Here is a 14,305-nt window from a genome sequence, read left to right as displayed (position 1 = left end):
TCGAGAAGGGAAAAGGGCCTTCCCATAGCTCCGGCCTCAGGCAGCGGCCACAGAGCCACATCAGGCATGCAGCAGTCATTCCCACAGCAGCCCCTACAGCAGCCTGCATCCTTTGTTGGATCATAAAACCCCTGGGGGCACTGATCAGCTGATTCTTACCTCAGCCCTGTGTAGAGGCCCTGAAGCAGCTGATCTTTAATCTCACACTGAATGGCAGCCCTGCCCCTGCAGCTTATCTGAATCTCAGCCCTCAGTGCTGGCTTGGTGGAACTGGAGGCAAGGTGGTTGTGAAGAGAAAACTCTACTAAGATTTTGGGCACAAAAATCTCTTCTTGCTCCCAGATCAGTGTACACACTTGATTGTGCCACCTTGGAGGAACTGAGATCTTACAGATCCCCAGAGTATACCCTACTCTTGACAAAGGACTCAAAAGTCAAGTAACTGGTTGGGAAAATGCCCAAAAAAGGGAAAAAAATAGGACTATAGAAGGTTACTTTCTTGGTGAACAGATATCTTCTCCCACCTTTTTGGATGAGGAAGAACAATGCTTACCATCAGGGAAAGACATAAAAGTCAAGGCTTCTGTATCCCAAACATCCAAAATAAATATTCAATGGGCTCAGACCATGGAAGAGCTAAAAAAGGATTTTGAAAATCAAGTAAGAGAGGTAGAGGAAAAATTGGGAAGAGAAATGAGACAGATGCAAAAAAAATCATGAAAAGTGGGCCAACAACTTGCTAAAGGAGACCCAAAAAAATGCTGAAGAAAATAACACCTTGAAAAATAAGCTAACTCAATTGGCAAAAGAAGTTCAAAAAGCCAATGAGGAGAATAATGCTTTCAAAAGCAGAATTAGACAAATGGAAAAGGAGTTTCAAAAGCTCACTGAAGAAAATAGTTCTTTCAAAATTAGAATGGAACAGAGGGAGGCTAATGACTTTATGAGAAACCAAGAAATCACAAAACAAAACCAAAAGAATGAAAAAATGGAAGATAATGTGAAATATCTCACTGGAAAAACAACTGACCTGGAGAATAGATCCAGGAGAGACAATTTAAAAATTATGGGGCTACCTGAAAGCCATGACCAAAAAAAGAGCCTAGACATCATTTCATGAAATTATCAAGGAAAATTGCCCTGATATTCTAGAACCAGGGGGCAAAATAAATATTGAAAGAATCCACTGATCATCTCCTGAAAGATATCCAAAAAGAGAAACTTCTAGGAACATTATAGCCAAATTCCAGAGTTCCCAGGTCAAGGAGAAAATATTGCAGGCAGCTAGAAAGAAACAATTTGAGTATTGTGGAAATACAATCAGGATAACACAAGATCTAGCAGCTTCTACATTAAGGGATCGAAGGGCATGGAATAGGATATTCCAGAAGCCAAAGAAACTAGGACTAAAACCAAGACTCACCTACCCAGCAAAACTGAGTATAGTACTTCAGGGGAAAAAATGGTCTTTAAATGAAATAGAGGACTTTGAAACGTTCTTGATGAAAAGATCAGAGCTGAAAAGAAAATTTGACTTTCAAACACAAGAATCAAGAGAAGTATGAAATGTAAACAGCAAAGAGAAATCATAAGGGACTTACTAAAGTTGAACTGTTTACATTCCTACATGGAAAGACAATATTTGTAACTCTTGAAACTTTTTTCAGTATCTGGGTAGTTGGTGGGATTACATACACACGCACACGCACACACACAGAGCACAGGGTGAGTTGAGTAGGATGGGATCATATCAAAAAAATGAAATTAAGGGGTAAGAGGGGAATATATTGGGAGGAGAAAGGGAGAAATGGAATGGGGCAAATTATCTCTCATAAAAGAGGCAAGTAAAAGACTTTTCTGTGGAGGGAAAAAGATGAGAGAGGAAATGAAGCTTACTCTCATCACATTCGACTCAAGGAAGGAATAAAATGCACGCTCATTTTGCTATGATAACCTATCTTACAATACAGGAAAGTGGGGGAGAAGGGGATAAGCAGGATTGGGGGGGATGATGGAAGGGAGGGCAATGGAAGGAGGGAGTAATTAGAAGTCAACACTCTTGGGAAGGGATAAGGTCAAAAGAGAGAATAGAAGAAATGGGGGGGCAGGATTGAATGGAGGGAAATAGTTAGTTTTATACAATATGACTATTATGGAAATCATTTGCAAAACTACACTTATATGGCCTATATTGAATTGCTTGCCTTCCCAGTGGGGATGGGTGGGGAGGGAGGAAGGAAGAAAAGTTTGAAGTCAAAGTTTTAGGAACAACTGTTGAGTTTTGCTCTTGCATACAACTGGGAAAGAAGAAATACAAGTAATGGGGTATAGGAATTTATCTTGCCCTACAGGTCAAAAGAGAAGATGGGGTTAAGGGAAGGGAGGAATGTTAGAAGGGAGGGCAGCTGATTGGTGATAGGAGTAATTAGAATGCTTGGAGTTTGGGGGTGGGAGAGGGGAGAGATGGGGAGAAAGTTTGAAATTCAAAATTTTATAGAAATGAATGTTGAAAACTTAAATAAAAAAAATTAATAAACTCAGCCAACTCACAGACTTCTCAAACTGTCACTGCAAAATTCCACTGCCTCTTAAAAATGCAGCAACAATATGTATACTCTGTGGAAGATTATATTAAAGCTGGTTTGCACTCACATTGACAGAAAATTAAATGTGAGCCACATCTGCATTTTTTAAAAAAGATTTCCCTTGTGTTTTACTTCAGGACAATAACATAAATCTAGGTAAACTTATCCTTCTTGTGTTAGCTTCACAGGATTGAATCCAATTCATGTGATCCCCAAATCCCTTGGGAAGATGCTAAAGCATGGGGTACACTGCTCCAATGTTTTGAGCCAGTCTCTATCCTCTGATTTTCACTTCTGGGCTGTCTTTTGGATGGATGATTCCAAGTTGTTTAGCCTGGAGAAGAATTTGAGCACAGGACTCATCAGAACTAGGAATGGATACAATTATGATGAGGTTGGCCATTACAACACCTCCAGGGTAGTGATGTCAAGCCTGGTCCCTCAGTGTGCTGGCAATGATCAAATTGAAGGTTCAGCCTGGCATCTTGTGCAGCATGCCCCACCTATGTCAGCCCAGCCATACTGTGTGCCCCCTAATTCAAACACTGGCCACACACTGTTATAGTATCAAAGTTTTCCAAACTATGGGCTATCCAAAGGAGTGCCCAAAATTATTGGATATCTTCTAATACAACTCCCACAAAGCCATCGCCATGATTGTCATTGAACACAAAGTTCAAATCAAGCCACAAATGCAAGATAAAGAAGTTGAACAAACTTCAGTGATGATGAACACAGCAGAGTGATGACTTTATGTGGTATCTAATAAGTTTATTACACGTGTCACTATTAGTAAGGATCAAAAACTTCACTTTGCAAGAGAAATAGTGCTATCTGTAGCTCTGATATCATAAGGCAGTTGCATCATTTTCAAACTTCTAACGGTTCAATTTATAGATTACATCTTGGAGAATACCTTCCCCATATATATGAAGACTTTGTAATTAAAAAATGAAAATCTTCAGAGCTTAAACTGGAGGCCTCATAGGTTACTGAAATAGTCCAGACATGAGGTAATGAGCGCTTGTAGTAGGGTTGTAGCAACATCAGAGAGGAAAAGTGCATGTAAATGAGAGGTATTATGAAGGAAGAAATGACAGGACTTGGCAATTGATAGGATATTGAGAGTGAGAGTTGAGGATGACACATAAATTGTGAGCCTGAGTGACTGGGTGGATTGTGGTAGTCCATGAAACAAGGAAGATAGAAAGGTAGGAAGGTTTGGAGGAAAAGATAATGAGTTTATTTTTGGACATGTTGAGTTGAAGATATCTACAAGATATTCAGTTCAAGAAATCCAACAGACATTTGGAAAAGTGAGGCTGGAGGTCAGGAGAGGAATTAGGCTTGGACAAATAAGTCTGAGAATCATCAACACAGGGAGCTTTTATATTTTCCCTGAGCTTCCTGGGGCATGAAAACTCTCCAAAGTGATGACAGACTAACTCTTTTTGGCAAGAGTTCACTTTAGTCATTCCGAAAAGATTTCCAAAATGTGTCAAGACCAGAAAAGGAGGAGCCATTCTAATGAGTTAACCTCTCATGTCACATTTGGATGGTGTGTAAAGTTCATCCATTTGCTTCTGGTTTTTCTCAAGACACACTCTTCAAATGTCATTTTCATTTTCATGTACTGTGATATCGGTGGAACGTCGTCATGATCCTGGTATGCTCTGAAACGGCAGCACCTTTGACTCATTGTCCAAGCCTTGGAATTTACCCTCCTTAACTCACCTTTCCCTCTGATGTGATTATGTCCCTTGACGATTAAGTGTGACTTTCTATTCTTTTTCTGTTAATTGCAGACAGTTTAAAATCCTTGTCCATGAAACTTTCTTGGCACCTTCCCAGTCGGGCCACTCCCTCTGGTCTACCCACTCAAGAGAAGATAACTATCTTAAGGCTGCATAAGAACAGTTCAGCTATCCTGAAGGACTTTTCTTTGAGAATGTGTTGTGGGGGTGGGGAGAGACTCCTTTCCAAGTTTCCAGTTTCTTATATGACCTTGTTTGTAAGAAGCTCTAGAAAACTCCATGAATGAGGCACATCCTAGATTGCAACTTGACCCAGGAATTTGGTAATAGTGTCAAACTCCTGTGTAGTCCCCAAAAGGTGAAAAAAATCTATATTCCAGCTGACCAGCAAGAGAAAAAAGATAACTAAGCTCACAGTTAGAAGTCTGCCTTCTACTCAATAACTTGACTATTAACAAGCTGTAGACAAACTCTCTAATCTCTTTAGTTCTCGATGTATTCATCCATTAAATGAAGGAGTTGAACTAAATGAACTCTTAGACCTCTTCCCCTTTGCATTATACATTCCATAACTTAATGAATGAAAAATATTTATTAAGCATTTACTATGTGACAGACACTGTGCTAATCTCTAGAGATGGTCTGTTCATTTGGGTTCAAATTTTTATGACCCCATTTGGGATTTTCTTGGCAAAGAGACTGGCATGGTTTGCCATTGATTTCTCCAGATGAGTTGCTGAGGCAAATAGGATGAAGTGACTTGTCCAGGGTCATACAGGTATTAAGTGTATGAGGTAAGATTTGAACTCAGGCAGAGAAGTCCTCCTGATGCTGGGCACCATTCCCTATTCACTGCACCACCTAGCTGCCCACACTCTAGAGACACCAATGCAAAAAATCAAGGTGACTCATTTTCTTAAGGGTCTTGAAGTCTAATAGAGACAGTCAACACAAACTATGGCATGGTAGCCTTGGAGATTGTTATGCTCAGAAATATCTGAGGGATGTTGAATGGAGCTATAGGGCAATAAATTGATGTTTACTTTCCAAGAATGAATTTAATTACTGTTCCCAAAACTAGAGGTAGAAGGGATGGAGAAAACTCAGCAATGATAATATGGATTGAAGATGACCAGGGAGCAGTACCTTGGTAACATTAGGGCTAGGGTATGCTGGAGTCAATTTCCACTGGCTCACGACCGCTCATAAGAGCCAATTGTTAAATCTTCAGTGTGAACATTTACACCCTGCAAACTGGCAGACACTATGAATCAAGGTTTGATTTATAGTTATTAAATATTAAATTAATTGTCTTGTTAATTGTCTAGACAAGAAAGTGATAGACAAAATGCTAATTATGCAAGTTAAACTGAAAAGTTTCGGGAGTGCACATTTACCCCAGAGTGCTCTCTGTTTTATTGACACACTGCTAAGCTGAGGTCAAGGCTAGTTATATGGATGCTTCACCAGTTTGTAGTCTGGAGTCCAAGAGATGCAGAGTTGGAGGAGAGTTGGAAATGGAGGCTAGAGTCAGCATTATGGCCCCTGTACCGTATCTGTTCTTTGGAGAGAAATGTAGCAAGCGTCCTAGTGCCTGCCGAACTGTAACAATGCTCTCTTTCACTCACAGAAATGAGGTTGTTTATTATCTTTTATGTCTCCGGAAATGGGCTTGGTCTGGGATGTGGGAGTGGGTTAAGGTGGAACAGGCAGTGAAGAAACTGGGGTGATTCTTCTCTCTAGCAGTTATACTAAGGCTGTGTCTGCACACCTAAGTGGCATCTGAGCTGTTCAATAAATCTGTCCACATAGTAAAAACAAAAACCCAATGTGACTCAGTATTAAGTTAATTGTCTTAGCAGCAGAAGTGGAGGATGAGAGAGGTAGCTTATGGCTGGAAGAGGCAATATGTCACTTGACTGCGGGGATTGTTTGTTACCTAAAGAAACAAATGTAAATATATAGAGAATTCACCAGCCAACCTAGATTTCTAAAAGATATGTAGGAAAGATGAAAGCCAGTACAGATAATGGAATAAAACTACAAAAATGGGATGGAAAAAGAATGTCATAGAGAATGTCAAAGATCAGGAGGACCAAAGACTGACAAGGAAAGCTAAGTATAACAAAGGGTGTGGATTTTTTTAATAAGCTATTTCAGGTAAAGGGAAGCTCAAGAAAGGGATAGGACTGATCCTCAGGGTAGATGAGATAATGATAACTGTCATGGGTGAAGGCATATCTAGCTGTACTGACTGGGCTTTGTGTCAGTGCTACCATTTCCCCAACTAAGTCTTGGTTGCTACATATAAATTGGAATATGGAAATGCTGCAAGGGTGGGGGGCATAGTAAGAACTTAACTAGGCAAATTATTGAAAGAAGAGGAGGAGGGGAGAAGTCTAGAAAAAAAAAATTAAATAAATACAATGAGGACTGGTAAGTGGGGCCCAAACTTTCAAGCATTAATAGTTCGCTCTTCCTGATAGTAACCTATTTGCATGCTTGAGGAGTTAACTTTCAGAAAAACAGAATGAAAAACCTTACACTCCATTTCAAAACCCATTGGAATACTGTGCCTATTTCCTGTTGGCTTACCAGATGCAGAAAGAAAGCCATTTAATTAGCTGCTGAACTGCATTTGAGTGTACCCACAAAATGCCCTAGTAGACTGAATCTCTTTTCCCTTCTTGCTCTCCATGAAACCTCAGAATGATACTGAGCTCTAGGGGGCCAAAGTGGGAGAGATGGGAGATATGAAGGAGAAATGGCCTTCCTTGCCCTACTTGTCTTCCAACAAGTATGTGGTTTCCTAGGCAAGCCTGTGTCTGATATAGGAGCCCTTATTCCAACTCTCTCTCCTACTGGTTAGCAATTCAGATTCCAAAAGGGTGACTGGCTATCTCTCTCTATCAGGATTGGTGAGGTTCTCTCTTACACTGTTAGTTAAAAATCTCATTCTAGTATTTTTCTCTCCAAAATCAGTCATCAAGTGCCAGTTAATTTCTATCTCCTCATTATCATTATTAGAGTGATTAGTGCCCTCCTATCAACTTGACCAAGTAATATCTCCTTAATATTCATTAGTCAATTAACATAAATTTGCTTTTATAAAGGAATATTTCTTGACAGATATAGCAATGACTAAAGTACAAAAAGTGCCCCCAAAACAGAGGCACAATCCCCCACACACACACACACACTTTGGTTCCTGCAAAAAGCAGGCCCAAATTTAAATTGATAGCTACATATGTTTTTCCACATGGGTAATAGACAAATCTCTAAATTTTCTTCAAACTTAGCCAAAGCTGGGAAGTCTTTTTTAGTCCTTTTTAATCTTAGTGCCTTCCCTCTGAGAATATCCCCCAATGTACCCTGTATATTGTTTATACATAATTGTTTGTGTTTTCTCTACCTAATTATATATTGTGAGCTCTTTGACAGCATGGAGGCAGTTTTGTCTTGGTAGCCTCAGGCCATAATGCTTAGTATGTAGTAGGTACTTAATAAATGCTAGTTTGCTGATTTGACTTGTAGGACTTGACATCTCCCCAAACTGGGCTAATCCATTACGGGGGTACATCAAGCAAGTTGCTCTCAAGGGCTGGCTCCACTGAAGACAGTCATGGTCCTCTGTTCTCCTGACCTTATTCCTAGAAGACCACAGATTAACTGACTGGAGGGAGAGATGAGGAAGGGGCACTTCCTTCTTAGCTGTCCAAGGCTCTGAGAGTCATCTTTTTATTTGGTCATATTTATGGTCAGCAGGAAGGGATAAGTAAGAGATCTGACCTGTCCCTGCCTTTGGTATAGACACTTAGATCCAGCCCAGCAACCATTTAAAAGTCTTTCTTTCAGCACACAGTAAGCCAATAGGAAATATTTGCAGAGTTTCTGCATACACTCAGAAATAAAGTGTAGGATTCTCTATTCTTCTTTTCTAGAAACATGTTCTGCAAGAATCCACATGGGTTGCTGCCGAGAGCAACAGACTGCATGTTTGAGGGCTGGACACCTGTTGAAAGGAAACAAGGAAATACAAAAGCACGAACCTCCAAATCAAAGACCCTGTTTAGACTGAGTGATGCCTGGGCTAACATAGCACCTAGTACTTGGAAGATAGAAAATTTGTAGAAAGAGGGTCAATAATTTTTTAAGGGGACCAGATCTCACCTTTGTTCAGGTAATAACTGCCAACAGACCTGAGGATATGGTCATCATAAGGAACAAGAGAGTCCAGGGGACCTGTATGACTTTTCATCATGGATCCTTGATTTTTGTATCCTTTGAGGATTTCGGTAGAGGTATAATTAGCCTTATATTCAGTTGAATTTGGACCTCAAGGCTTTCACAGAAAGTCTGTACTCAAAGTTATTTCTCAAATTCATTGTACTTAAGTATTTTTATTTTAAGCAGCTGGATTTCAGGAAAAAAAACTGGAAAGACAAGTTTCAGTGGAACAACAGTCTTTGGAATGAAAAAGATGGAATAAAAAATAAGAAATTTCTCTTTGGGTCAGGTCTGTTGTTTGGGCTGAGGAAGAAGGAGAAGAAGAAGAAGAAGAAGAAGAAGAAGAAGAAGAAGAAGAAGAAGAAGAAGAAGAAGAAGAAGAAGAAGAAGAAGAAGAAGAGAAGGAGGAGGAGGAGGAGGAGGAGGAGGAGAAAGAAGAGGAGGAGGAGGAAGAGGAGAAAAGATCTTGAAATTATAGGTCTATTAACTTGACTTCAGTACTTGGGGAAAAAATTCTAAAATATCTAGGTTATCCCCTAAGTCTTATTACAGTTATCAGCTTCTACTGTCACTTTAGCTTCAAACTGCACTAAGACTCTGGGGACATGCACTGTTAAAGGAATGCCCATTGAACACCTAAAATAGGAAATAATTATACCAAGTCCCAAAATGGCTTCATCAAGAAGAGTTCTCTACAGGATAACCCGATTTCCACTGTAAGTGGGCTTATTGAGCAAGGGAATGCTGTTTTCCTTGGTTTAACTATATTTCATCAAAAGATTTCAAAAGATCTCACATGTAACTCTTGTGGAACAGATAGAGAGATGTAGGCTAGATGTTAGCACAATTAGAAGAATCCTAAAAGTAGTCATTAATGGTCTGAAGTAAACTTAGAAGAAAGTATCAGGTTATATTAGAAAGGATATGTGTGTGTGTGTGTATATCCATATTGCATATGTATCTATATATATTTCTATATCTATAGATATAGGGGCAGCTAGGTGATGCACTGGTCTAGCACTGGGCTTGGAATCAGGAAGATTCATCTTCCTTAGTTCAAACCTGACCTCAAGCACTTACTCCTTGTGTGACCCTGGACATGTCCTTTAACCTTTTTTGTCTCCGTTTCCTCATCTGTAAAAGGAGGTGGCAAAGGAAACAGCAAACTGCTCTAAAGTCTTTGCCAAGAAAGCCACAAAATGAGGTCACAAAGAGTTGGACATGGCTGAAATGACTGAACAAAGATGGGGGTATAGGTTGGACTAAATGGTCCCTTTCCAACTGTGAAATTAGCTATGAGATCAGTCTCTCATAATTAGCCTGGAGCAAGTTTTCTGTTGTATGTTTAACAGCAAAAACTCTAATCTTCCATAGGGGAAAAATTTTCATCAATACAATGATCCTTCATGATTAACATTCTATCCACTACTAAGTTCAATTTAGGGTGTAGATGTGTGTGTGTGTTTATGTGTGTGTGTATGTGTGTGTGTTTATGTGTGAGAGACGGTATTGACAATGAGTAAATTTGTTTTACTTGAATATACATATCTGTTAAAAGAAATTTCTTTTTCTTTTCAATGGAGTGGGGTTCTGAGGGAGAGAGAATGGATTTCTATTAATTTTAAAAAATAGAATGGAGGGAGGAGTGTTCTACAGATGTGAATTCTGCCTGCACTATCAGATGAGTTCACTGCATTATTAGTCTTAGTTAAGTGTTTTGCATTACAAGAAACGTCTTGTGACATGAAAGTGATCAGTAAATGTTTGTAATATAAAAACAAAGAACATCAGTAAGTCTTTAAAGAGAGCAAATCTTCTGCTTGGATGGAGAGGAGAATGCTGAGTGGAAAAGGAAGGGAAGAAGTGTTGCTAGATGGTCTATTTCTCCTTGAAGTACCTGGTCCCATGCACTGAGTCTAATGCATATCAGTCACCAACCACTAGAATGAGAGTTTCCTGCATGCAGGGACCCCTTACATACATAATACCTGGCAAAAAGCAAGCATTTAATATATGCTTGTTGACTGATTGACTATTGTAGCTCCCAGAAAGAAAAGTGTTAATAACACACAGAACTTTGTGTTCTATATAGAATTAATTTTATAATTCATTAGTGCCTGCTTCAGTGATTTACAAAGGGTATTCAATTTTAAGCTTTAAGAGTCTGAAACTCTACTAAAACTTTTAGGATATGCTGTATACAGTTGGTGTTTAATAAGTGTTTGATTTGAATTGACCTTTGAGCCTAGTGAAGAGGAAATCTGAGAGCAATGAAATGGACAACGTTTGGTTTGAGATTTGCAGTGTATTTTCTTTGCAAATGGCATCAAGGAAAAATGAAAATTTTAGATAGTATGAGAATATTGATGCATTGGAAATAAAGCCAGTGTATTAAAAATGAAAGAAGTAGCATTGTGTTCCCAAGCTGTGATCAACTTGGCTGAATCCTTCATCCTCACCTCTGGCAAGCATGCATCCACAGTGACATGTATAAAATCCAAGTGGGGCAAATTTGGGGAACTTTCTGTCTTTCTCTGGTCCAGAGCTATCCCATCGGCCTGCTGTTTGCTACAATCCTCAGCTCTTCCTAAGCAAAGCACCCCAAAGGTAAGCCAGTCCCTTCTGCCTGTCTCCAGAAGCTCTGAGTATACAGTCTCGTGTTACTCAATTAGCTTGGCACAATTTTAAAGAATGAAGCACTCTCTTTCCAGGCAACTCCTTGTTTTCACTCCCTTTCCAGTTAGTGGGCCCCTCCTCTAGCCTCAGCCCCCTGGGGACATGTCCTTTCTTGCTTGTTTAATCTACTTCTCAGACTTAGTCTGACTACTATCTTTTAGACCGACGATCTTTTAGACTCTTAGATTCCCTGAAGAAGTAGAATCTTTGTGGGGGGTTCTCAGGTTTAGCCCATGTGGCCTTGGGTAAAAAATTTCTTCCTATAGCCATATGGTCCATCAACTAGTCCAGGGTCTCCTGGGCCCTGACAGTAAGAATTTTTTCAATAACCCTTCTCTTACCTCTGGGTATTTGCCCTCTAGGGTTCCTAGAACAGGATCTCCTAATTTAAGCATCACCTCTTTAGTCTTCCACAAATCTAGCTCTTCTCTATTCTATCCCTGAGCTTAATACAGTTATGGTTATACCTTCCACATTACAGGAGCAGCATCCCCATCATCTGGAAAATCTGCATAAAATGTTTTGGCCCTGCCTTTGCGCCAGAGAAGAAGTCTGGATTAGTATGGTATTAAAAGATAAAATATGTTGATATTATACAATACTATAACTATATTTTATACATGTCTGAGTTTCTAAACTTTTTCTGTATCATATGCTTGCCTTCACATGTCATCTGTGGCTTCCACAAAATTCCCATTTAATTTCTTATGCTGACCTGTGATATACAAAAACTACAGTGGAGAAAGTCATGACATGAAGGGAATAACTGAACTTACTTAAGGGCAGGACCTGTCTTCATCTTCTCCATTCTGCATCAGATCATACTGAATGAAGATTTTCTTCAAATAAAACAAAACATATCCTTAAGACCCTTTTTTAAGATTCCTCAAAGTTCCTTATTTCTTGGAACCTTACCTCTTTTCAACCGAGAGTCATGAACCCACCTCAAACCTGAAGCTTCCATCCCCTCACTCAAGGAACAATACATTCCCCCCTAGCCCCTAATTTCTTTTTCATCTACTTGTAATTATCGATCAAAAAAGCATGTAAAAAGCATTGACCATATATATGCAAGGCACTATGTTAAGCAGTGGATGAAGCTGTCCCTGCTTTCCTCAAGCTTCCACTATAATAAGGGACAAAATATACACAGAACAAAGACACAAGTTAACTTGGCAGTGGCAGTGAGAGCAGTTAGGGGGACTTAGAATTAGCTGAAAAGAAGGAATGAAGAAAGTCAGCCAGACCCACAGAGTGGAGTAGGTAGTAGGAAGGAAACAAATGAGTAAAGGAATAGAAACATTCTTTCTTTGAATGTAACATATGTGAAATAAACCTTGAAGGCAAACAGGAAACATTGGCACATTGTATTACAACATATACAATGTAAAACATTGTATCATATATAGCTCAATTACTCAGGGTCCTCTCCAGCTAACCTCTCACATCTGCTCTTGGTTCAGGAAATGGATCCTTTTATGTCATGGGGCCTCCTAGAAATTTGGATATGCAAATGTCCTGGAGAAGAAGATGGTGTCACATTAATGTTGTGTGTCAGAGAGCAAGGGGAAAAGCCTGACTTTGGGCCCAGAAGACACCATGGAGGCACAGCAGTCAGAATCAGAGAGGATCCTTGTTTTACAGATGAAAAAGCTGAAATTTCACAGCTAGGCAGTATTTTCTTCTTAGTCACTCAGTTGGTTAAATCTTGACTATCCTGTCCCCATCTCCAGCTCTTCCTAATTGAAACATGAGAAAAATATGCCCTGTTCTTTTGCCTTTCTCTAGGCATTTCTGCCTAGAGGAACACCAGAGGCCTTGGGAGCCATCAGAGACCCTTCATAGCTTCAGGCAATCCTGGTCCAGCCTTTGGATGCTCTGCCCTCAGGATATTAGTAACATGAGGTTCTCACACCAGGGAAAAGGGGTCACTGTCCAAGGGATGTAACATAGGAGGCCGTGCAAGATGGACATTTTACGGAAAATTCTGGGTTAGGGTTCTCAGCACTGACTTTTCTTCAGAAACTTGTGAAGTCCTTCGAATTTGCTTATTATAGATGCTTGACTTGTTTTCTTTTTGAAGGACTTACAGAAAAATTTGGATCAGATTCATGCAAGCACGAGCAGGCACTTGGAAAGGGAGGATTCCCATGAATACAATCTCAGATGACTGTCATCACTGGAGGCCTTCCTTTGGTCTTTTCAGTGTTGGAAGAATAATTACTGGTACAGGAATGAGGCTAGAGGCAGCTAGGTGGCTCAGCAGATAGAGTATTTGTCCTAGAGTCTGGAATGCCTGAGTTCAAATTCAGCCTCACACACTTAGCTGGTTCGGGAACCCTGGCCAAGTCACTTAGTCTCAGTTTCCTCTTCTGAAAAGTTGAGATAATAATAGCACTTGCTTCCCAAGATTGCTGTTATAAACAATGAAGCAATATTTGTAAAGGTTTTGCAAACCCTAATGCACTGTATGAATGCTCTGATAATGTGATATTAGTGTATTAAATATAATGCTAATTATTGAAATTGTAACATTATATAATGTTATAATTTAAATATAAAAATTTTAATATATTAAATATAACGCTAATTATTTAAAATGGGATATTTTCTGTCTGTGTTGATATTTCAGAGAGAATAAATATGGGTTGAAACTAAGTAAGGGAGGCAGCAGAGAGTGACATTGTATGACCTTGGATTCAGGAAGGTATGTATGAACAATCTATATGACCTTGCTCTGGTCATTTAATAATAATGTAATAATAACTTTTATGTAGTGGTTACTATGTGCTAGGCACTGTGCTAAGTGAGTTACAATTTTTATCTCATTTAACCCTTCCACTTAATTCAAGTAGTCCTTTAAGACTCGGAATTATGGACTGAGCGCTGGTCTGCATTAGTAGAGAGAGTTTCTTTGCCTTGAATTCCCTGCCCGATGAAATCATGAGTCTGGACCAAAAAATAAGGCTAAAGAAGTGAGGTAGATGGCACCTAAAGGACAGCTGATAAATTTAGGATGCAGCACTTTCCAAGGCTTCTTGAGGAGGATGAAGAACACCCCAG

Source organism: Notamacropus eugenii, chromosome 7 (genome assembly GCF_028372415.1).
Source record: "Notamacropus eugenii isolate mMacEug1 chromosome 7, mMacEug1.pri_v2, whole genome shotgun sequence".
NCBI classification, from domain to species: domain Eukaryota; kingdom Metazoa; phylum Chordata; class Mammalia; order Diprotodontia; family Macropodidae; genus Notamacropus; species Notamacropus eugenii.
Note: the sequence above shows the minus strand (reverse complement) of the source record.